This window comes from Protopterus annectens, chromosome 16.part0, assembly GCF_019279795.1.
Source record: "Protopterus annectens isolate FY-2018-M chromosome 16.part0, PAN1.0, whole genome shotgun sequence".
NCBI lineage: Eukaryota > Metazoa > Chordata > Ceratodontiformes > Protopteridae > Protopterus > Protopterus annectens.
In genome coordinates this window covers 709,753,963-709,780,378 of record NC_056750.1, presented here as the reverse complement: position 1 = coordinate 709,780,378, position 26,416 = coordinate 709,753,963, and the positions used below count along the sequence as shown (strand labels likewise).

Here is a 26,416-nt window from a genome sequence, read left to right as displayed (position 1 = left end):
TTTGTGAACACTCAGGGGGCTGTCGAGAGACTGAATGGCAGTGCCCTGAAATGGTAGTGATTGGCTCCCAGCCAGAAGCGGAGAAACCTCTGGGAGCGGTGAGGCATCTTTATGTAGTAGTACGCATCCTGGAGGTCTGTAGAACACATCCAGATTTCCCTCCCTAGGAAGGGAAAAAAAGGACTGAACTGTGGCCATCTGGAATTTTTGAGGTTTGATAAATTTGTTCAACAGACTGAGATCCAGGATTGGTCTCCAGTCTCCTACCTTTTTTAGCAATAAAAAAAGAACAGAGTAAAACCCAGATCTTGTCTGGTCTGGTGGGACTGGTTGGATGACTCTTTCTTAGCACCTTTTCTATTTTCTAAGGCTGCCAATTCCCTCTGATTGGGTGGTACATCGGGGATTCATTTGACGGGTCTGGGAGTTAAATGGAATGGTATTTGATAGCCTCTGGATATTACTCTGCACCCAAACATCGGTAGTAAGATGCCAGGCTGGTAGGTGCAGAGAAAAACGACCCCCCGACTGTTTCCAGAGGAAATCAATCGGGCTGCTGCTCAAGAGCACTGGTAGGGTCTGCCGGAGAAAGAATCTCTAGTGCCCTGGTTACTTGGACCCCCTCTACCCCCAAAAGGGGCATCTTCCTGATGAGTTGCCCCCTCTGCCCCGGGAGATTGTTCAGAGTGTCACAAAAAGATACTGGAGATTTCTTGAACTACATTTTTCCTCCCTTCCGATTCTTGGAGTTGGACCTCTGGGGGTTGGAAAAAGCGCATGCCCACAGCAGACAAGGTCTTTCAGTCTCTCTCACTTTGTGCAAGTGTGTCTTGTACTTAGGGTCAAAAGGGTGCAGATTTGTCAACAGGTGCAATGACAAAGGAAGATTTAAAGGGGTCTGCTAAGTCACACAACTGCATACAAGCGTTACGTCTCATGACAATGCCTGATGCAGCAGCTCGAGCTGCCCCCTCGGTGGTGTGAGATATCAAGCGCATCGAGGAGTTAAGAGATGGATTCAAGGGTAGCTAGCTGCGAGACAAGTGTCATGCACTTCATCAGGCAGTACCCCCACCAAAGTGGAAGACATTTAGGAAATTAGGTCTCTTTGGATGCGAGTAAAGTGTGCCAGATAGTTCCACGAACAAATGGCGAAGGGAATGGCAAAGGTCGCTGAAGCATAGGTCCACCTCCCTAGTCTATGGTCCAGGACTCCCTTTTCGGAGGATGGACAGTGGAACCATCTTCTGCCAGTTCTCTCTTGGTGGCCACCGCCACGACCATAGAATAAACAGTCAACTGCTGGTCTTCAGGTGTAGATAAAATTGTCGGGCCTCCGGGGGACAAGTTCTACATTGTCCGGGGCATTCCAGGCACACTGCACAATGAAGTTAACAAGGTCATCTGCCGGTGGGGTCACCCAGGAAGTAGATGGCCAGGCATGGAAGACCTGCAAGAACACAGATTCCTCAGAAGAAGGGTTAGAGGACTTACTCACCCCGCTGCCTGAGGATTTCGAGAATGTCTCCAAATGAGACGTCATCTGAGGGAGACCGTGGGGACCCTTCCCCCTCATCACAATCGCTGTCTTCAGTGATAGATTCCGGAGGGGAATCAAGGTGCTTCCTCTTACACTTTCTTCTGGGGTGGCTCCCCCGTTGGATCTTTTGAGGACTCCCCCCTTCAAAGAGGGGTCTTGCGACTTCCGGTGCCCAGGGTCCCGAAATAGGGAGTTGGGACAGCTGCATGCTTGGTTGGGGGGGGGGTTCTGATACCAATGTCATCGGTGCTGACTGCGAGCCTGCAGAGGCAAGGACTCTGTCACCTGGAAAGCAGGCCTGCACGCGGAGGGATGGAAGCCCGAAACCGGGAAGGCCAACCTCAGAACTGGGGTCACACCCCACCCTGGAGGAGCCCACCTCCAGTTGAGGAGCTCCAAGAGGACTGAAAGCCAGAGCCGTTGACATAGATGGCGCCAGAGAAAATAGGCACCGGGCTAGGTACCAAGGTATGGACAGTCCAAGCAGTGCTCCGAGAGCACATCAGCTCCACTGGAGCCGATGCAGCAAGGGTGGTCGGTGCGGACAGGGGAAAAGCTGCTGTCGGATCAGAGACAGTACACACCGGGGTGGACATCAGTATCAAGATCTCAGGGACCTAGGTGGAGGCTGGAGGAGGATAAAAAGGGGAAGATTCTGAGCCAAGAGGGATGGAAAGTCTAGCTGGAATGGGCAATCCCCTAACTGCTAGAACCTGGCTCACAACCCGCACTCTAGGTCTAATTCAGAAAAACTCCTGCTGGATCTAAAGGAGGCTGCTGAAGGAGAATCAGGTCTTTCTAGAAAGAGGCTAAACCTCTGCTCCAAAAAAGGGTCGTAAGTTGTAGAGTATCTTGTCCTTGGCAGATATTCGAGTTTAGGAGCCAAAGAAACTATCAGCACCATGGCCGGGGATGGTGCAGAAGCAGGTACAGTCATAGGAGCCAATGTCAGATCCAAGGACGGCACCGAAGTCAGTGGTGCTGAGGTTGGAACCTAAATAAATAGAGGTGAATATTATGGATGGCAATGAGGGAGAAGATAGACAGCCTGGTGCTGAAGAGGTCTGTACCAAGGGTACTAGCAAAGCACAGAGTAGACTCGGTTCTGTAACTGACGGAGATGCAGGAACACAGTGACTCAGTTTTTTTGTTCTTTGTAGAGTGAGGCCTCCGAAAAAGGTGTCTTGGGTTATTTTTATGTTCTGCTAGTGTAGGACTACTAAAACTAGCACAGGTCAGTCAGTTTTATGATCCACGACAAAACAGTAGATGAGCGTATCCATCCAAGTTGGGAATCTTACCCCCACACTTGTCACACTGTTTAAACCCTAACTTAGCTTTGTCCGACATCGTAAGGATATTCTATAGAAAAAACAAAAGGGAGAAGAGAAAAAAAAAAAAAAAGGAGAGAACACCAACAATAGTATTTAAAAAAAAAAAAAATACCACAAGTGGTAAGGAAGGGCCTATCAAAGGCAAGAGAAGGACAGTACCTACAATGGTAGAAATTAAATTACCAAGGTAAAAGGTAGGGAATAGAAGTAGGTTATAGGTGACCGTGAGAAAAGGCTATATTGACTAAAAAATAAGAAATTTTGAGGAGAAACCATCTTATAAATTACAATTTTCTACTTAGCTTGGAGAGAGATTGCTAAAACGTCTGACGAGTAATGTGGCAAACGAGATCTGGAGTAACTAGGAGTGGGGCATTATGGGTAGGTCTTAGCTGAGAATTTTTGGCTGGCATGAGCTTGGAAACGGCTGTATCGATTCCAAGGACAGAACCAAAGTCCTATTTCTAATGAATGGACAAAGATTTAGATCAGAGGTCATCTTAGACTTTCTCTCCTCACGTTTCAAAACTATATCACTACATTTGGGTCTTGTGAAATCAGCAGATGTGTGGAGTCCCGTGATTGCAAATCTGTACATGTAATAAATTTTAAGGAGGTCCACCCCTCCTACATAACTGGGAATATATAAATCTTATGTAAGGATTTTTATAAATCATTTGGTGAGCATGAAGCATCCTTCTTGTTTTCCTATCTAATCTATCCAACACGTTTCAGTGCCAGTCACTACAAAACTATAGGTTAGGACAGGAAGATCAAATTGGTTTATAGCTTGGATTTTGTTCCTAGAAGTCAATGCTGTTTTCAGGATTAATTTAAGTCTTCTAAAGTGCCAAGCTTTATTTGCATTTGTTCATGTTTTACTGATGATCCTTCATCAATTCCCAAATACGTATCCACTCCCTCTTGCTCAAGTTCTTTTATATCACATTCTTGTCCCAAACTGATGTTTTCCTGGTGCTACAGTTGCTTTTCCACATTTATCAAGGCAAAATGGCATTTTAATATTATCAGAAAAAAAGTTTTGACAACCTGCAGGTATGGTTTCACTTCTGATGAGCTATACAGTTTTAAAATCAGAGAAAGATTTGGTTGTTTTCTAGGAGCCAAATTATAGCTATGGCCTAAGCTGTTAAGTAGACTGCTTAATGGGTTAAGGGCAAGGCAGAATAGCAACAGTGGGCGTTACCCTGGAATATCCCCCTTTGAATTTTTATCCCTGAGACAATTTGTCCTTTATCATGGCTTAATTGCAGAGTGGTCTGCCACGGTTTCATGGTCACTGTAATATAGTCGATCAGTTTAGGATATATCTTATACATTTTTAAGTACTCTTATGCATTAATATGAGATACTATCACATGCTTTTTTGTAGTCAATCCATGCCACACAGATTATTTTCCTTTTTACAGTTCTCCACTATGACTATTTAACAAATGATCCTTTGTTCCATATGACTTTTTTTTATTGCCCTTTTGTTCTACTGCCATAACGGAGTTTAGTTCTAAACAGACTATAAACTCGTCTGCATCAATTCCTGTGTTTAATTTATACATCAACAGAAGGCAAGATATTGGTCTACAATTTTTGGGGTAGCAGCTTGCAGGTTCACTCTTAAGTAGGAGCAATGTTTTACCCGTTAGCCAAGTTGGTGTCTGTTCAGGGTGTGCATATAAATAGTTCTTACTTGTGGCTAAATCTTCAAAGATGTTACTACTTTCAACCAAGAGAGTTAGATACTGCATCTGGGCCTGGGGTTTTCCCTTTAATCTCAATGGTTGTTACTTCATCTCATTTCATATCCTGTACCTTTAAAACGTCTTATTCGCTTTTACTTCTTTAATCCATTTTGTTCCACAGGGCCTTCGTAAATATAGGTCTTCAAAACGCATTTATTGCTTTTCTTTTGTCAGTCTTTCAGTTCCTTTTACCTTGCTTCCCAATTCTCAAATATTCTGGGTCATCAATAAATTGCTAACTTTGTACTCTTTCTTTATATTGATCCATGTATCTTCCAAGTTTTTCCACCTGTGCTGAAATTTTTAGTTTACTTACAATAGTGTATTATGGATCCTGATCTGTTCTAATACACTACATCTTTTAGTATTTTTGTTGATCTATTCTCTCTTCTATAGTCTTTTAACAGTGACTTTGTCTTAATCGCTTTATAGTTTTCTATATTTGATACTACCATGATGGTATTAGATTTCTCCCCTTCCTTTCCCTCACTACCCTTTGCTCTTGTAATAGAACTTATCACTTATTAATTTAATTGCACAGTAATATATCCCGTTTACTTCTGTTATATTGCATGGCTCTCTATGCACAGTCCTAAGTACTGTGTTAATTTGTTTTATCAGATTTCTGACTTTTGGGGTTTTACTGACCTTCTGCAGTCTATATCCTTCATTGATCTCAATATATCTAGGTCTGTTAAATCAAGCAACTCTTCTCTTGGCTCATTTTCTTCCTAACTGAGGGTACGTCCCTCATTTTCCATTTCCTGCAGGCATTCTATAGAAAGCTCTATGGCATCATCCTGTGGCACCTTCTCTTCTATTTCATCCTGTGTCATCTGCTGCTCTGTCATATGGGAACTCACTGGCCTATCACTCCTCAACATTGACTAAATCAGAATTTCCACAGTTTCCTGTTCCTTCCCTTGCTGCCTAAACTTAAAGCGAATATTTATAATGGTTTCCTGTGGAAGGCTCCAAAATATCTTGATATGGCACCTGACCAACTGCTTCCTGTTCCACTGTTTTCCCCTAAATTTGGATATCCACTGCACTATCCTGTTGTGGTGCATTAGATTTTCTACACAATCCTTCAATCTGCAGGTGATCCATAACCTCAATTTCTGTAACTTCTCCATTACTAGACTCCTTTTCCTCATCTTATTTTTTGTACTGTAAATGTTTCCATATCTGGATTCCTTTGCCTATATTTCTCTTCAAATATCTTTAGTACTGCTCTTTCGGTACTGGTTAGTTTTGCTTTCTCCTTTGCATAAATATTACACCACATAAAATTTCTCACTTTCCCCATGTCCATATTGCTTCTTCAGATGTCTCCTGATTTTCCTGCTTCTCCTTACTTTGGGAACACACTCCATCATGCCGAGATGTAATGTGCGTTACATCTTCTACATTAAATCCTTCACTTCACAAGCACTCCATAACTTCTATTTTTAACTTCTACTTACTACCTTCTTTTCTACATTCCTTCTTTGCAATTTTTTTACTGTGAAATTTTCCATATTTGGATGCCTTTGCCTGCATTTCTCCTTGAATATCTTTGGGGTTTCCTTCTTTATATTGATTAATTTGGTTTTCGCCTTTGCATAAATATTGTACCATATCAATTCTCTTTCCCATGTCCATATTTCTTTTTTATACTTTACAAAAATATCTAGGGGTTTTTTTTTTTTTTTTTTACATTTTCAGACTTCCCCAAACCCTTCTTTTTCCAAACAGATCAATATCGTTTTTCAAAAATGTTGTATTAATGAACGCAAACTTTCATTTAAAGCTTCTGACAGTTGTTCCTGTGGAAGTATTTTTTCTTTCTTCTAATTTATCTCAATCTCTTTTGTATATCCTGTATCTGGAAATTTTGGCCTTTTTGCAGAATAGTAACAATACACAATTTCTTATCCTGAACAGTCCACTCCATCGTCTTTATGGCTCTTCTTTGGCCTATCAGTTTTTGTGGACTGCTACTTTTTTCTACAATTGAGAGGGGCATCACCCCCCTGGGCCTGGCACCATTGTAGGAATGTTTCCATATTTTGAGGATTCTGCACTGTCGCTTTTTCCAATCCTGGCACCAGTGCACCTACCACAATTGGGCACTTTTGTATCCTGGGTCTTGGGCACCCAGCTATTTTTTGTAGTTTTTGACAATGATGTATAGACTGTGTATTTATATAGTATATAGCCATGGACAAAAGTGACAACTTGGTGAGATTTTGTGAAAAACAGGGTCCACCTAGTGAAGGTACTCACCAAGACTAGAGGATGAATTCAATTTCGGCACTACTACTCTCCTTTGCTTGCTGACTTTTCATCTCTTATTTTGGATCCCTAATTCCTCCCCTGTATAATTCATGCAATGTTGGTCAATCAGAATGCTTAATTTTAACTGGTTAATAAAGTTTACTTTTATACAAATGTAAAGGTGCCTATGTCACAAGTGACAATTCAATGAAGTTATTACAAAAGGTACAACTGAGTTAGACAACAGAAATTATACATCACCGGAACATTTATATTTAATTGAAATATTAGACATATCCAATAACCCTTTCATATCATGCACCAATAAAAAACAAGATAAAATGCAGGCTAATGAATTGAAAATGAGACACTGGTGATTTTCCCCACCCACCTGTTAAAAACAGAAATTTGAGGATTGATTAGCAGAAATTATTCCAGAGTTATTAGGGAATATAAAATGAAAATGAGAGCTAAAAAAATAGGATTGAAATAAAACAGAAGGTACAGTTAAGTAATAGGAGTTTAGAGGGGCTGAAAGTATTCCAGAATAAAGGGAATTTCACATAACAAAAGGAGGAGCAAATGCAGAGTACTAAAGAGAAAATACAGGACTATTTCAGTAATGTGGATGAATTCAGAAAGATTGCTGTTAAGCAACCGTTTCTTGGCAACTCCAGGGCACAAAACCTTTTGGCACAACTTAAGCAACAGAAAACAGAAACAGCTGTCACCAAATAAGACCGCCTACAATAAGAATAAACAACAAGAGATCCTAGAGAGGCACTAGAGATATTCGCAAATTTTATGACATTTGTACAAAAAAAAAAAAAGTCACAAATATTTATACAAAACTTACTCATACCAACATTAAGAGGAAGATGAGGCTCAATAAAGACAGGAGATTCGATAAGAGTGTGATCTTGGCAGGAGAGCTACCAAGAAGAGATGATACTCCTATGGAAGTAAAGATGGAGGAAAGTCTTAATTTGGAAGACTAACCATATTTTAGAGGGGGGAAGCACTAGAATCTTGGAAGAAAGTTGTGGTGGCTTTATTACCCAAAGAGGATAAAGACCAGTCAGACTCGAGCTTAATACAGACCCATTTGAATTTTAAAACTGTCCATACCAGCTAAACGAAAAGGAAAGGTACTGCCAAAATCCACAGATCTGGACGGGTTTTGTGGAGGGGAGGCAAACATTTGAAAACAATACATTACAAGGTTGATTAGGATGACGTACGAGGGATTATAGGTGAAAATTATAGTGGTGGGGTTACTCACTGATCATTTCTGTGATCAGAGGAACCAGACAGAGGTGTCCTCTTCCCCTTTATTTGCATTACATTTAGGACAATTGGCAAAGAAAATAAAGAACTCAGAAATTCAAAAATATAATGGTACTCAAGAAAAAATGGCTCTATTTGCAGATGACATTATTGTACACCTGTATTTGCAGAAATTATACACTTGATAAAACCCTTAAAGGACATATCAGCATTGTGAAACATTGAGCGTTTCAAATCATTTTGGGATACAAAATTATTGAAGCTAAAACAAAGGCAATAGCTGTAAATTATGCACCCTCATATTTATGAAGACATGATAAAATGAATTAGTATGGATTAAAAAGGATTCTGGTGAGGCAGCTAACAGTAAGCAGGAAGAGACTAAAAACATAATAAACTGAAAATTGGAATCTCTTTTTTATGGATAGGAAGATACAAGCTGTTAAATGTTTAGTCCCATTAGTTTTATACACTGGTCAGGCATTTTTTTAATCAACCAAAGAAGTTATTATAATTAAGAGCTGAAAGATTTTACCTGGGAGGGGAAGATAGCAAAAGTCAAGTGAAATAAGTGGATCGTTCCAAAAGAACAGAGCAGTTTGGGATTACCTGACTTGAAGAGGTAATTTCAGAGCAACACAGTTAAAGCTCCTGTACATAAGCACAAGCAGAAAATTACAATTCAAAGTGGAAAAGGGATGATGACTAAACAGGGGGCAGCTCAAGAAACAAGGAGACAGACTTTGGATACAGATCCTTAAGAAGAACAATAACCATACAGAACATAATATCCATTAAGTAGCAGAAAGTACTCCAAGAACTAAGCCAATATAGTAATGGAAGGGAGAGACTCTGCCGGTAAGGATAACTGCAGTTAGGGATATAGACAATAGGAGGCAGGAATATATTGAAGGAAACTGGCAAAATAACTATTGCACTGGCTGCAAAGAAAGAGGGAAAGGTAACAGACTGGGAAGAGGCCAAGAATTTACTTGGATTCTAGGCTAAAGATCACCAGTCTTTGATAGAGAAGGTAAAATACAGAAAAAAAAAGAGAAATAAAGGGAGCCTAAGAGAAAGACCAGCACTGGTGGAGTTTTAGTAGAATCTAGAACAGAAGCTGCTGTTAAGGAAATTAGAACATAATATTGCATGATAACTATAAAAATCAGAAGGAGGTTAGAAAGAATTGGGAAGAGATTAGATAACTCACAAAGAAACAATTGGAGGGATATATGTACATCTCCCAAATATGCAAAGTCTATATGATGTAGGATCTTTGCTTGGGAATTGTCACACAAGGACTTCTAAACTCCACCCCAAGTAGACTCCAAAGAATTTTTCCTGAGGTAGACAACAAATGTTGGAGGTGCGATGGGGAAGAAAGAGGTAACCGGGAACATTTTCTGGGCTTGTAATGAGTTGGCAGACTTTAAAAATTCCCTGCAGACTACTATCAGAAATATTTGACAAGCAAACTGGTTTAATTAAGAAAATTATTTTTTGAGCTATGATACAGCATCTGAATTGCCTAAACATAAAGCCTCGTCGAGTCCAATTATGGTGGCTGCTAAAAAAGCAATTAATACAAAACGGAAATAAATTCTAAAATCAACTGTACTATAAGTAGTGAATACACTAATGGAGATAAAACAACTGGAAATATATTCAGGATAGGAGCAAATTACATAAAAAAACAATGGGAACTGTGGGAACAATACATGCAGAGGAGGAATGTGATTTAACAGAAGGCAAGATCTGAATGAACTATAATGTTTGACATTATAGGTTCATAGGTTCATAGGTTCATACTAGGCTATCTGCCCGAGGGCATTTACAAGCCTAGCCCATCGTTTTGTGGCTTAGGCCACCCCTTTAGTATGGGGAACTATACCCATTATTTTTCTGTGCCTCTGTCGAGCAGTGACACTGAGGTAATCCCTGGGGTATATCTGCGATCTCCCATCCATTGGTCAAGATTTCTCTTGAACAAGGCCAGCGAGGTTCTCTGCCTCACATGTACCGGGATTTTGTTCCACAGCATAGGGAGTCTTTGGGTGATGAATCTATCCCTCCAGCACGTCCTATTAATAGCCGTGTCAAGGTTTAAGTCTCCGCCCTTGTGGCTCTGATGGATCTAGATTTTTGAGGTGAAGCATATTCATCAAATCTGGGTTTGACATGGCCTTGTATGTTAGGCAAAGGTCACCTCTGAGCAAGCGGTGGCGACTGAATAGAGCTGGAGTTCTTTCAGTCGGGCAGCATAGGACAGATTTTTGAGACCCTTTATCCTTTTGGTGAGGAACTTTTGTGGCCTCTCCAGCTGCTGCAAGTGTCGGGTCAGATACATTCCGAATGGGGCATTGTACTCAATCATTGGTCTGATGAGTGATGAGTAAAGGGAGACTATGACCTCCCTTGATCTAGATGAGAATCCCTTCATGATAAGGTGGGCAATGTAGAAGGTCTTCCTAACTACTTTAGCTACATGGGTGTCGAATGACAGACTACTATCAACCTGGGTCCCCAGGTCCCTGATAACTTCTTCTGTGCTCAGAGGATTGCCACCTATTTGGTAGCTAGGGGTAACCTTGTTTTTCCCGAAGGGTATGACTATGCATTTTTTGGCATTTAAGTTTAGGCCGTGGCTCTGGCACCAGTTATCCGTTTCTGTGAGACCCTTCTGAAGGATATCTGTGTCAGATGTGTTTTCTACTATGGCCCAGTTTGCAGTCATCTGCAAACTTTGTCAGCCATAACCCTCCTGTGTTTGCTTGTACTTGGAAAAGTAGATGCCAAACAAGAGTGGGCCCAGGACTGAGCCCTGTGGGACACCACTTGTGACAGGCTTTGAGTCTGACATGGCGCCAGCAGCTCTGACCCTGTGGGTTCTGTCACTCAGCCAGTTTGCAACCCATCTTGTGATGTATGGGTTGACATTTAAGCTGATGAGTTTTTCAATGATACCCGAATGGGGTATTGTATCGAAGGCCTTAGCCAGATCGAGGTAGGCTGTATGGACTGCCTTTCCCTCATCAATGGCTTTGGTGACTGTTTCGAAAAAGTCAACCAAGTTTAAAAGGCATGATCTGCCTTTGACAAAGCCAAACTGGGTTGGATCCAAAGTCTGCAAATTCTCTATGTCTTTATTTATGAGGTCCATTATGATCCTCTCCATGGCTTTGCAGATAAGGCTTGTCAAGCTAATGGGCCGGTAATTTCCAGGTAATTAGACAGATAAGTTACGTATAATTTTTTGCAACTAAAATTATGTCAATATGGTTCGCTTTCATTTATACAAAATGCAAGATTACACATGCTATAATGGATAAAGATGTTTCTTGCAAAAAAAAAAAAATTACAATGATGATCCAGACTGTTATTTGGTTTTGATGCAGAGAAAGCATTAGAGTACGCTGGGATTTTACGAGTAGGGCAACAGAAGCATTTGCATTCCCCACCAAAACAATAAGATTAAGAGGATATACAAAGGATCAAAGGCAAGAATTTAAGTGGGAGGGGTCCCTCTGACCAGTTGTGTTTGAATAGAGGAACTATGCAGGGATGTCCACTTTCCCCTTACTAGTGGTTTTATATTTAGAGCCACTAGCAAAAAATAAGGGCACCAGAAATCCAAGTGGTACAGTAATCAAGAATTGCTGGCTTTATTTGCTAATGAGATTTTTTTGTACTTCATAAATCCTAAAAGGACATCTCTGTATTGTGAAACAATATTGAAAGCAATCAAATTTGTTCAGGATATAAAATCAGTGAAGATAAAAAAAGGCTACAGCTGTAAATTATACATACCCATGCAGGACTTGGTTCAGCAATACTATGTTCATGGGGACAAGATAAAATTAAGTATGTACGAGTATGGATTTAAAAAGGCTTCCGTTAAGGCAGCCAAGTACACTTGAGAAGAGACTAAACAAAAACTAATACAAAAATTGATGAAGTAGAAGCCCTTGTTTATGGATAAGGATATCAAGATACAAGCAGGAAAAATGTTAGGCATCCTTTCAGTTTTAGGAGTCAGTTTTTTTTTTTTTTTTTTGTTTTGTTTTTTTAATATATATAAATCTAAACCAGAAGGAAAGTTGTGGACAATAACCATCAAAAGTTGAAGACATTCAGCAGGAAGGGGGGCATACCAAGAGTTAAGTTGAATAAAAGGATGATCCTTCCAACAGCACAAGGTGGTTAGGGATATTTTAGCACTACACAGCTAAAGCTCACATACAACGTAAGCAGAAGGTTATTAGTTCAAATTGGAAGGGGATGGTGAGGATAATGAAGTGGGGAGGAGCTGAAGAAATAAGAAGTGGTACTTTGGAAACACATTCATTAAGAAAAAAAAAAAAGTCACCCAACAGACTATTACATTCATAAAGTTGTAGACAGTATTCTAAGAATCATGCCAATGGAAGAACAGAAAAATGGGATTTTGCCAGTACAAATGACTACAAGTAGGGCTAAGGAAAATAGGCAAGGGGGGCTGCAATTTACTGGAGAAAACTAGCAAAGGAACCAAGATGTAGGGAGCAAATAACTGTAGAGAGAAAGATAAGAATGGGACGAGCCCAAGATAACATCTTGATTGCAGGCTAGAGACCACCTTCCCTACCAGAGAGTGATAGAATACAGGCAAAGAGAAAGGTATAGGAGAAATACTAACTTGAAATCCTTGAGGTGGTGTGGTGGTATTTTTAGTTCAATCTACAACAGAAGCGGCTGTTAAAGGGATAATTAGTAGGGCAGGATAGCTGTAAGGATCAAGGAGATGAAAAAGACTGGGAAGCAATTTACAAGACAACAATGGGATGACATATGTAGGAACCCAAAGTATGCCAAAAAAATAAATAAAAGGCCAAAATGTTAAAGATCTTTGCTTGGAAGTGTTAGCATAGATATTTTTTTTTTTACATAAAACAGACCCAACAAAATTTTCCTCAGGTAAATAGCAAAATGTAGGTGTGATGGGGAAGAAAGTACTAACTGGGAACAAGGGTTTTGGGAGCGTAATGAGTTAGCAGATTTTAAACATTCCCTACAGAGTACCCGGTCAGAAATACTGCATTGGCAAATGTAACAAAGGGTTTTCTCCAAGCTAGGACACAGGATTTGTATCGCCTAGACAACAAGTTTAGTTCTGTTGGCTGTCAAAAAAATAATTGCGAGAAAATGCAAATTAAGTCTAAACCACTTGTATTTGAAATACTGAATATTCAGGGACTGAGCAAGTTACATAAAAAAATGGAAATTGTGGGAAGAATACATGCAGAATAATGTTCAGGTAGAGGGAGAGAGAATTAAGGGAAGGCAGAATTTCAACACTTAAAAGTAATGTTGGACTGATAACAGAAAAGATATGGGATATAGAACATATGTAAATGGAAAAAATGCTAAAATTGTTTATTTTCTGCCAACATGTTTACATGTGTCTTGAGATAATTCAATAAAAACATGTTCAGACTAAGTCTGCTTTCCTTATCAGGTATTTACAGAGTAAAGGGAAAGGGATAGGGAAGTCCTAAATTTAAGACCATCACTGGTAGAATTTAGCTGTTAAAATGCAGAACAGACTACTGTTACGAACAGAATTATCAGTATGACATGACAACTAAATAATAACAGAAGATTAAAGACTGGCAAGAGAACTGGAAAAGCAATTTACAAGGGAAGAAATGTAGGATGCGTATGGACAAATGGAGGACAGAAGTATGCAAAGTCTAGAAAGTTGAAGATGTTTGGTTGAAGTGTCTGCATTAGTATTTTGATACCAAAAGCAGACTTCAAAGATTTTTTTTCCTCTGATAGACTGCAAATGCTGGAAATGTGATGTGGAACAACAGGCAACTGGGTACAGGTTTTTCAGAGTATAATAAGTTAGCAGACTAAGTCCCTACAGAGTACACAAGTCAGAAACATTAAGGGATAGTGAGAGCTAAAGTTCTGTTGGCTGCCAGAAAAAAAAAAAAAAACTTTACTAAAAAAAGGAAGTCTAAAATTGACTGTATCTGAAGTATTAAGTATAATAAAGAAAAGCAAAATTGAAGCTGGATCTTTAGAAAAAGGGAATAAGCAAATTACATAAAATTAAAATGGAAATTGTCGGAACAATACCTGAACAATGGGAGAAGTTAAGTTTAAAGGAAAACTGGAATTGAGCAGTTTACATAATGGACTGAAAGACAGCAGTTAAAAACATGTAGTGTGTGCAAATGGAGAGAGAGAGAAATTTTTCTTTTTAATGTGTGTCTGCGTCTTAAATGAAATTTGGGTACTTACACATTATCGCAACCAGATTTCGAACTCGCCCTTGATTAAGTTACAGGGAAACTACTTAATGTTACACTGAAATGGGGTTTGTAAACTCCAAATTTTATTATCACATTGTTTGTGAAACAGAAACGGGAACGGAGAAAAAAACTCTTCCTGGGTACAGTCTAAGCACAGTGAGGGAATGGGAAGTTTCATTAAGATGTACTGTAGCAGCTTGCCAGCAATAGCAGCTGTTCGGGGTTTTGATTAATGTCTTTCTTTACATGTGCATTTCTATCAATTTTCTTTTGGGCTGAGTTCATGGAGGGCTGAAGTAAGGCATGCAATACGTTAGTTTTTTCCTCCACCGATGTGCTGTTTTTAAAGTTGTGTTTTGGTACCCTTGCTAAGTTTAAGTAGGGGCCAGGGAGCTGAACCATTTACCTGCTGCCTATGTCCATTAGAGAGATGGATGCCAAACCAAGGAGGACTTTCCTGCTCCCATTCTCATTATCCCAGTCTCACTTGAATTGGGTTAGGGAGGAACTCTGCTTCCCACGGATGGGAAGCCTGCTCCAGAGAAGAGGTAGTTTCTGGGATGCATACATGTCTTTCCAACAGGCCCTATTTATATCACAGGCAAGATTTAAGTCTTAATTGGTAATTTGTTTCACAGATATGCAAGAAGTCCCATCAGGGTGGGGTCTGACGATGCCTTGTATGCCAGGGATGCATCTCCCCCTCAACACCCTGCAAGAGACAGAATACAGGCATAGGGCATGTTACATGCACCCTGTATTCTTTTAGTGAGGAACCTCTGTGGACATTCTATTGTTTTATTTGCCTAGGTTAAACGGTACATGTCAAAGGGAGCAGTGCACTCTGATAGGTTTGATTAATGGTGAACACAGTGCAACAATAACCTTCTTGGAACTAGATGCCAAACAAATAAGGGTGATTACCGATGGAAAAGAAGCAGTCCTTTTATAAAAAGGTGAAGAAAATAACCGTGACTCACAAATCCCATTGTGTGTCAATAGCATGGGAATTCAAAGTTACTTCCCCAAGTCTGGCATAAGTCACAGGAGGCATTATGGGAAAGAAAAGGTGTTGAGGGAGAACAAGATAATGTTGACACATCAATCTCCATTGGTAGCCATGTTGTGGAAAACAGGCTAAAAATTACAAACAAAAGCACTTAGGGTGATTTGGGGGTGTTAAAATAGGTCAGGAAACAGAGTAAAACAGATTTTTTTTTTTTAGTTCTAGGGCAGAGTTTTACTTTAAACAGCGGACAAATAACTGGCCTCTGAATGAAAATGTCCTACTCCCAAGAACTGCCCTCCCATGGCAGATACCATGGTAACATTCATACCTTCAACCTGTCACTGACATGAAATATCCTATTTATTCTGCAACTAGTACAGGCACTGATCTGGTCAAGATTCTATCAAATAAACCATTTCAATGATATCTGATATTTTACCAATATCCTTGACCAGAAAACAAAGCAACACATGGTGAGATCAGCCAATGTGTTGGCAATGAAACAAAAGTAGTGTGTGCAAATAAGTGAAGAAAATGTACTGGAATGGGACAAGGCCAAGAAGTTTGGACTGTAGGTTAGAAACTGCCATCCCTACTAGGAATGGAGAACAGTGAGAGAAGATCAGCTGTGGTAAAGTTTTTAAAATTGAGTCTAGAATGGAAGTTACTATTAAAATGGATAATTATCAAGCAATATTTTATAATTTTCTGCCAACTACAACAATCTGAAAATGTGAAAAAATTGTAGGAGCCTACCGAGGCAATTTATGAAGGAACAATGGAAGGACATCTGTATGGCTCCCATGTATGCAAAACCTTCCAGAAGGTTTATAACTTAGACAAAGTGATTGTGGAGATATTTGTATATCCCAAGCAAACAAGCATTTATTATTTATCATAGTAAAAATCCTTTGGAGATGTGACAGAAGGAAGAGGTAACTGCAAACACGTTTTTGGAATGAGTACTTCAAGAATTCCCCAAGGAATACTGTTGTCAGAAAGGTTTACAGCAGCAAATGGTTGTAACCAAGGAAAAGATATACTGAAGCTGGGCCACAGGATCTGAACTGCCTAGTCATAGTAAGGTAGTAAGCTTAATGTTATTGGGTGCCAAAAAAAGCAGTTACTAAAAAATGGAAATAAAAATCTGAACCGACTAACTGAAGTGTTGAAGCACTGAACAACTGTAAAACAGTTAAGTGGAGATGTGCTCTTTAGAAGAGGGAAGGAGCACATTACATAGAAACAAATGAAATTTGTGGGAGTAATATATACAGAATAATGTTTAGGAGTACTGAGGATTAAGACTTCATGGGCTCTTGCTAAGCTTATGGCCAAAGCAGATCAAGAGGCTTAGCCACATCACCCAACACGGGTGGAAACAGAGCGTCTCATTAAGTAGGCTCTCTCCACATTTTCCTGGTGAAGTTTTAGCATCATCCATCCAATTATCCAGACTACTTTAAGGTTGCTCAGCAGGAATGCTGCTAAACAGTAACAGCAGCCTACTCCAGGAAATGGGATACACTTGGGAATAGGCACCTTGTCAAGCCATTAGGTCTTGAGGAAAGGATAGTGTAGATTTAGGTCTCAAGAATGGGTTTTCACTTTACTAGTTTAAGTGAATAAGATTAAGATTGCTAGGTCACTCCTAGCTCAGAAAGCTGTGCAAAGATCACCCCTCAGAAGTCTGCATGACACAGTTCAGCAAGAGACCTTTTAGTCTACAAGGATACTGAAACCCAATAACTTTTTGGTGAGAAAGCTTTGAGGTCTCTTGAGCTTGTTTAGGTTCTTGGTGAGGTACATGCTAAAGACTATCATATTCAATGATGGGTATAATAAAGACTCAAGTGGGACCCAGGACACAGCCTTGTGAGAAACCACCCATAAGGCTTTTCCATCTAGACAGAGCAAATAACTCTCACCTTAACAGTAAGGGTTCTGCCAGCCAGCTACTAATCCAGCAAACTGTGTGGGTTAATTTTGAGTTGGGAAGACAGTCAATCCCAGCATGAGGGAAGTGCATCAAAGGCCGCAAAGTCCAGATAAGCAATGTGGACTGTTATGTCCCTTATCCACGGCCTTAGTAACCTTTTCCAATATCTCGACCAAGGTGAGAAAGCATGATCTGCTTTTTACAAAGCCAAACTGATAATTATCCAGGGATATAAAGTCAATTACATCATGGATTATTAATTTAGCTACAATATGTTCCAAAGTCTTGCAAATACTACTAGTGAAACTGATATGCCTACAATTCCCAGGGTCACTAGAAGGGCCTTTATGCACAGGCATCACAATTGTGCTCCATTCCTCTAGGACATGCCCAGTGAAAAGATTCAGGTTTAAAACTTTATGGATGAGCTTTACCAAGTGAGACTTCAAACTTCTCAGCATGCATCCAGGAATTTTGTCAGGACCCATAGTAGTGCTTTTATTTTTGGAAAGTAGCAAAAGGACTTTACCAAACTTCTCAGGATGGGAAATGAAGTGTGGGAAAGAAAACAGGGAAGTGAGTAGTTGGAGTGAAGTTGAAGTGAGTAGTTGGAGTGAAGTTGAAAGAATTTGTCTGCAAAATATTCATCTTCTTGGGGGGCAGAGGAGGTATCATTCGATTTAAGTTCAGTACCGAACTGCATGTTCCTTCTATTCTTACCGATATAGCCAAAGGCTTTATAGTTACCTTTTGAACTAGTTGCAATGTCGACTTTGCACTAATAGTCAAGTATAAGAGACTCGCCAATTTTAAATCCCTTTTTATATTCATAAAGTGGACATGTTTTAATAATGGCCGGAACCTCTCTCTATTTATTAGATAGTTTGTTGCTGCCATACTTCCACCACACTGGTTTAGGTCTAAACTTACCATGATGTTTACTCCAGACTGGAACAGATGCCCCTCTCGAAGGGTAAAATTCATAGTCATGAACTGAGCAATTTTAACGTTAGAGTGAATAAAAAAGAAAATCAAAACATACGTAATACGAGTAAATGAAAATTGCTACTACAATTTTTCTACTATACATGCCTACATCTTAAGTGATAATTTAATGAAGGTGTTAAAACTACACAATGAATAAATCACTTCATACTCCTAAACAGTGCTAGAATAATGCATTTCTCTATTACAATCAAATTTGCAAGTACTACCCGACAATAGAATGTTCAGTGGAGATTTATTTCATTTATACAGGTTAACCTCAATATAGCAAAGGACAAGACCTTTGTTCCAGTAGCGACTCATTCTCTCATTACAGTGTCCTTAAAGAATCATGAGGATACAGCAAGTAGAACAATGTTGCTAAATAAGCTCACTTTGGATGCAAGAAAAATATGCAAACAAAAACTGACTGCACAAGTAGGCTGGAAAACAGAAACAAGTGAGCAATGGCATAATAAAAAACCCTCCTTCCCCCACACAGCTGGAAGGCATAATTCTCTCATTTCCTAGGAAATGAGAAAAGATACAAGTGATAAAGGTCTGTTCTGGAATCAACCTAGTACAGTGACTGTAAACAGACCACACATTAAAGCAATATCCTGCTCATTGGTGAAAAATGAAATGCAACATTAGTCTCTAGTTTTAGTTTTAACACTCCCGACTACGTTTTAATCATATTCTTGCACTACATAAATCGATATATACAAAAATGAACAAAATGTTGTTATAGAGAAAGTAATAAAATTATTAAAGCTATGTTAACTAGCACACCAAAAGAGATGAGATTAGTCTGACCCTACAGTGCCTAATGAACCAATTCATTTGATATGACTGTTCATATCCAGCTGACACACTGAAGCAGAGGTGGAGTTCATAACACCTGATTTATATTGTCCTGTGCAGAATAAAAGACAGATTTAATACAAGGAGGAGAATGCTCTGATGGACCAGATTATAGGCCACTACAACAGAAATGTGAACAAATAATTGGGAGGGGGGGGGGGGCACAAAGGCATTAGTGCTTTGCTGTCAAAGTTAGTCAGTAGATACAGACATCTACCAGTCATTCCAACAGATGAAGGCAGTTTATATCTCTCAGTACATTGCCAGACAACCAAAGGGTCCAAGAAATCCACATTAGGGACAACACGGTACTGGATAGAATTTAAGGACAACAACGTGATTCTATTATTAACTACTCAACTTCTCTGACCTTTTTCTCTATATGTACTGTTCCTGCTATGAATAAATACCGCATTTAAAATATTTTAAATTGACTCTCTCCACTAATATAGTACCTTACTGTACTGTAATGGTTTCACTTTCAAAAAAACTTGTATCCCACCCTGGAAAAGCTTGCTGCAATCTCCAATTCACGGATGTCATAAAGGCAACTCAACTGAACACAGGTAGTTTTCTGGCCAATTCCTTCCACAAACTGACATCACCACTACCATCCTAAAAATCTATCCATGCTGCTATGTCACAGCTCCATAGCCCTTCCCCTACCAATTCAGAAAGTAAAGGCTAAAACAAAAAAACAGTATACTAGTAAAGTCTTCTGCCCTGAACTGTTAATCACAGCATGTAGCAGCACAAATTACCCTTAGCTCTTTGACAGCTAGGGAAGGTAGGTGTGAAGGGGGATGGGAGACTAGTCGTACTACAATTCTGGCTTCGCAAAAAAGACTGCAGTGTAGCCATTCTAAAATGAAGCAGCAGTAAAAATCACTTTTTAAAGTCTGTTCTGTGGCATTAACACTGCTTGTGTTTGAAGGGGTATGAAATTTTCTTTAACGCTGACTGAAAGATAGCAGCGTATGCATGTAAAAAATCAATGCAGTGACAGGAGCTTTAGGAAGAGACAGATCTGTGTGATGTAATCTTTTACAAACAAGCACTACATTTTGGGACACCTAGAAGCAGCCTAAACAATCAGAATTACTTCAAGATGCAGGACCCCATGTGGTCAGACTCAGAAATTACAAATAATAATTAAAAGCCTGTAAAATAGTCCCAGAGTGGTGTTAAAATGTAGGAAACAAGAAACCATGATGAAATAAACATGTTTGAGTCCAAGTGTGGTTCTCCTTTAAGGCAGAACAATGACGCCAGCAGTAAGTATATATGAAAAAATAGCACATCTACTGCTCACTGTACATGAAACATATACATGTTTCCTTGGCCATTAAATTTTCACCCACTAAGGCAAAAATACAGTAGGCACTTCAGTTCCACAATTTTGAAGAGTGAGTAAATTAAAATGTTTTGATGGGTTACATAAAATATACACAGCACAAGTTTACAACAATTACAATTATCGAACATTACCTACTTCATGAAAAGAATACTGTATGCAAGAGCCTTCTAGACTAGGGCTTGCTACAAGGAACCACCTGTCTACAGGCATCAAAATTCTAGAAACCATTACAAGCTTCAGCAATGCTCAGAGAGCATCTCTTTACTGAATTTACCTACAACTTACCATCCCATATCACGAACAAAATACATTTAATGACCTTTTCCAGACTCTTAAATGTGGCATGTTGTACACAAACATTTCACACACAAAGTTTGTGCAGTACACGACTGCAGAATTTAATACATCTTAGCATGCCTTTTGTATACTTTCTCAAAGTACTCTGATTGCATCTTTTAATTCTGTCCTATCTGCATTCAATCTTACCATTATTTTCTGAATTTTGTTATGTACTCATTTTATATACAATACTCTTGATTAAAAAACAGAGTTTGAGCTGGGGTCAACAGACCAGTCCACGTAACCCATGCACAAATAGTATACAAAATAAAATAAATAAGCACTAAAATTCCACTATCTGCATTTCTTGCCAAAGTTTAAACTTATTCAAATTACTTCACTAACATAACAGATGTTTACAGTTAACTAGACTGTATGAATGTTAAAACATTCAAAACATTTGTAGTGTTTACGTGATTTTGGAGGGGTGGCCAAACAGATCTATAAAACACAGAAACTTATATATGTACTTTGCCACTGAAAGAAAAGCTGAGATTTAAAAACGAATACCCGAACTACACACAAGCACACAAAAAAATCCTAGTGATTATAAACAAGCACCCCTTAAACACAAGTAAAAAAAAATGCAAATATCCTCTCAAACAAGAGTCCCAAATAATAAAATTCAATAACAAAAATGCAGTGTAAAATTATTTCACAGTAGCATAGCTTACAAATTATTACTAAAAAGCTACTTTACAATTCACAAGAATCAGATGCGATTCAAACAATATATTTGAGCACCACATAAAAATCAAGTCAAAGGTTTTACTCCCCTACACTGTACACTTAAACATTTTATAAATTTTTTTTAGCGTTACCTCGAGTATGTTTTGTGCATGTATTGTCTTAATAGCAATATTTTCCTTTTGCACTCTTAAAATGGATTTCTTTACCTTTTTTGCCAGTGCGGCTAGGGTTATGGCTGAAAAAGATCCCTGGACCAGTTTATTCAACTCCCTATCAGTGATTAAAACATATACAATACATTCACACACAAATGCATAAACATACAAAATACATCAGAGTAATGTTGTTGTTGTCTCTTTCGACTTTTCCCGGTTACAGGTCGCCACAGCGGAACTCTGTCAGCTAATGATTGGCAGTAGATTTTTACGTGCCGAGTTGCCAGCTCTGACACACAACCTTCAACAAGGTAAGCCCATTCACGCATGTCTCCGCACAGAAGACGCTCTTGCGGAGAATCGAACCGGACAGAGTCTTACTGTGAGGAGACAACGTTACTGCAGCACCACCACTGCGGATTACATCAGTAATATTGTATACTGCATATTAAACTAACCCAAGCATTAAATTAAATACTGCTCCCACATGAGATCATACAGCTTGCCTGGCTATTTCCTGTCTGACATTTATAATTCAAACACTGACTGCACACATACATTTTAATCAGACATGTACGAAGTTCTCAATATATAAATCAAAAAATCAACACAGTACTTTATCTAACTAAGATAACTGTAAAAGGACACCAATTTGCCAAGCCACTTTTCGTCTTGTGTATCCAAATATATAATGCAAATCACCTCACTGTTCAAACCTACAAAATTATAACAAAGAGAAAGATGGATAGAAAAAAAAAAAAAAGTAGTTAATTAACCCACTTACAAAAAAATTGCAATTATCAGTTTACATAAAATTACATTTTATACAATATATGTTTATTCTACCGGCTCCTGTAAAAAAATCAAACCCTTTTGGAAAAAATATTAAAGTCAAAGTTTAAAAGAATCCTCTCAAAATCCACGTCTGTTACTTGTTCTGCACATTTAAAAAGGAGAAAATGTATGTTATCAGAAATTACAACTATTACAAAACTAAAAATGTTAATTTACAAATTCATAAAATCAAGAATAAGATCAGCTTTCATAAATTACCAACACACCCAAACTCCCACTTGCACTAATTTCTATTTACCAGCTACTCTTGATTTTGATAAATTTTACTGAAATGCCATTCATTCCTTTAAACTCTACTACTGCTAATCAAAAAAAGTCTAAAAAACTTAATGCAGTCAATAAGAAATTATAAAAGAATCCCTTTAATAAACACTGAAATAAACACTGAAAAATACACTCCATATGAATTTAAACTTTAAATGATAAATTAGTAAATATTTTCAAGAAAATTTTTAATTTCTTTCATTTACAAAATATTGCCCTGTAGGTGGCGTCATTTTAATTTAAAAAAAAAGAATGCCATTTCAAAAATTAAAAAAGACGTGAAAAATTTAGCTCAAGTTTAAAATTCACCTGTAAATTGCAAAGCACTGTGTTAAGTTGCTATGTTCGGCCATTTACCACTCCCGAAATCTGCTAAATGCAAATTACTTTGCGAGATTTTTTTCTAATTTTTCCAGAAACGTGAATTGGGAAACTGACATGGCTGCCCTGCTCGCTTTGTGTTTGTCGTTTCTACACTTTAGGCAACTGCAACCTTCAAAAATATGAAGCCGGTATTCTGTTTAACGGTTTCACAAACCAAAGACCCAGCTAAGAGAACTGAAATCTACTCCGAAAAATGAAAAAATTCTATGAAAAGTTTTTGGAAGAAAATTTTAACTAGCTCCTTAAATTCGAAAACCTAATTACGTTACAAATTAAATTTTGAAAGATTCTCAGTTTCTTATCTAACACCATGTTTCTCATTCAGACATTATTAATTACGCTGCGTTACCTCCTCCCCCGTCGCTGCGGTTCATGGGGCTGTTGGGACGGAGCGCCGCCGCTGGCTTGTGAGCTGTCCTTCTCGGGAATCCAATGATAAAACAGCGCGCAGGCACAGCTTTCCTTTCTCGGCGCGCCGCCCAAATCCGCGGTTCCTTTCCTAGGGACGTAGCTCGACTGCCTGTTGGGTAGGAATGGTGAGTATAGAACCCTGAGCGTTTAGGAAGGGGGGTAGGTTTCAGAAACTACAGGCCCGGTCGGTGTGCGTTTCTTAAGTAGGGAGCGGGAAGCGCGCACTTTGAAGGTGGAGTGTTACTAACTAGGTTTGATGTACGTTCTCGTAACACAGACTGATCTCCGCCATCACTGATGTAAGGATAGCGCGAGCCTGATCTATGTGTTTAGAGCTCAACTAGCACAGCCGAGAGCGAGCGAAAGGCTTGACCGAACATACCACCAGCACGGTAGTAGTTAACAATGCGCGCTCCATGCAATAGTCTGTCTTATTTTCTCCCGCCCAATAAGCGTAATGAGTAAGGATGCGGGCAACTGCGTCGCTTATGCCTGAAATTCGGTATTCTCGCACATCTTTTCACTTTTTTGGTAATTAGTTTGGGATTTGAGTATTACTTATTTCCAGTAGTTGTGCTGTTGTGGTATTTAATAACCTAAAATTTCCATTATAGTTTTAAAACATGGTCCGCCGTTTAAACTTCAAATTGTTAAACAGTAGAATCTTTTAGATAATTTTTTTGTGAGTGACTTGAATGCTATTTGGTAGTGATATGGAACAAAGGCTATGCATCTAAGAGACTTGTACATTTTGAACTACATAAAGATGAAAATATGAGTGGTTGTGTGCAAATAATATTCCTTACAAGTCTAAGCCAGTTGTGCATATCTAAGTTTGCATACACTCAAAAAATAATTCTTTGTTTATACTTGTTAGTAATTAAGACAAAAAAAAATCTGCAACTGAAATGGATGTGACTATAAAAATTTACTTTGTAAAGGTCATGTCTGTGGCTTATCGGCATACCTCTGCACTGTTCAGATTTTTGCCTCCTGATTTTGATCCCTTCTTCATCAAATTAGTGTTTTTTTGTTTTGTTTTTTTTATTTTTTTTTTTTTTGGATTTTTTGTGGGAAATCAGTGAGAACTGAATAATTACAGGTATTTGCATTTCAGACTTCATGTCCTTTAAAAAAATGAATGGTAACACAAATTGTTTTATTCTAACAAGTTTCTAAGTTTATATGAGCAATATTTAAAATGTTCCCTTTTTGGGACTTCGTCCCCCAGAATTTTTGTCTTTGTCAAGATTTTCTGTGTTAAGAAGCTGAGAGGTATGGTTATCAGTTGTCTATGTAATATGTAGTGATAGGCGAAAAGTGTTGTGTGAGGTTAATACAAAATGTTGTGAGCAAGCAACTGCTGGTTACACATTCATAGGTAGGTACTCGGCTATCGGCCCAAGGGCCTATGTAAGCCTAGCCAGCAAGGTTCCATAGCTTACGCCACCCAAGAAAGTTATTTTCATGTGCCACTCTCGAGCAGAGACACAGAAGTGATCCCCGGGGTGCATTTCCTATTTCCCATCCACTCATGCTTAAAAAATGCATTTCAAACTATAACATTAAAATTCTGTCAGACTGAATAGGTGGAGGAGAAAACCTGCAGGGAACAGAGGTTAGAAAATTAACTAAATGGTTAGGTGAAGTGACCAATTTGGAGGCAGGGTCATTTAGCTACATAGAGGAAGTAGTCTTTTAATTGGTTCATAGGTTGGTACTAGGCTGTCAGCCCTAGGGCCTATACAAGCCTAGTCATAACAATTTCCTGGCTATTTCTTCCCACACTATTTACTTCCCTGGACCCCTGTCAAGCAGGGCGACTGACGTGATCCCCGGGGTGAATGTCCTTTCTCCCATCCAGTCGTCAAGGTTCCTTTTGAAGAGGGCTAAAGAGGCACTCTGCTTGACATGTATGGGCAATCTATTCCAGAGTCTGGGGAGTCTCTGGGTCAGGAACCTATCCCTCCAGCATGTTTTGTTTATTGTGATGACAAGGTTTAGATCCCTGGAGCGTGTGGCTTTGAGGGATTGGGATTTCTTTAAGTGTAGCATGTCGAACAGCTCTGGGTTTGACATGGCCTTGTATGTTAAGCAGAGATCGCCTCTCAGTAGACGATATGCGACAGAGTATAGCTGGTGTTTTTTAAGGTGGTCAGTGTAGGGCATCTGCTTTAGGCCTGTGATTCCTTTAGTGAGGTATTTCTGCGGCCTTTCCAGTTGCTGCAGATGTCTTGAGAGGTACATACCAAACGGGGCATTGTATTCTATAATGGGTCTAATGAGGGATGAGTACAGTGGAACAATGACCTCCTTTTTTCTGGATGAAAAGTCCTTAGTGATGATGTGTGCCACATAGAAGGATTTCCTGACTGTTGTGGCGATGTGGTTATCTAAGTCACACTTTCGGTGTTTAGTGTACTGCCACCTAAATGGTAATTCACGGGTACATGTTTTTTCCCAAAGGGGATAACTATACATTTCTTGGCATTGAGCTTGAGCCCATGGCTCTGGCACCAAGCATCTGTTTCTGTAAGGCCCTTTTGTAGAGTATCCACATCATTTGGGGATTCAATAATGGCTCCCACTTTGCAGTCATCTGCGAACTTTGTTATCCAGAGTCCCTTAGTGTTGGCCTGTACTTCAGAGAAGTAGATGCCAAACAAGAGCGGTCCCAGGACTGAAC

At 39.1% G+C, this 26,416-nt stretch overlaps 1 protein-coding gene across 13 annotated transcripts in view; it reads right to left on the bottom strand.

Annotated features, from left to right (window-relative positions):
- LOC122790995 (zinc finger protein 618-like) overlaps nucleotides 1-24,155 on the bottom strand; it is a 2,638,133-nt gene extending 2,613,978 nt beyond the window's left edge. For 9 of the 13 annotated variants that reach the window (XM_044058724.1, XM_044058727.1, XM_044058731.1 and 6 more), the window contains exon 1: nucleotides 23,669-24,154. The gene's annotated coding sequence lies outside the window, so the exon portion shown is untranslated. The other 4 variants (XM_044058732.1, XM_044058737.1, XM_044058728.1 and 1 more) reach the window with 3 other exon arrangements.
- Between the last annotated feature and the right edge of the window lie 2,261 nt (nucleotides 24,156-26,416).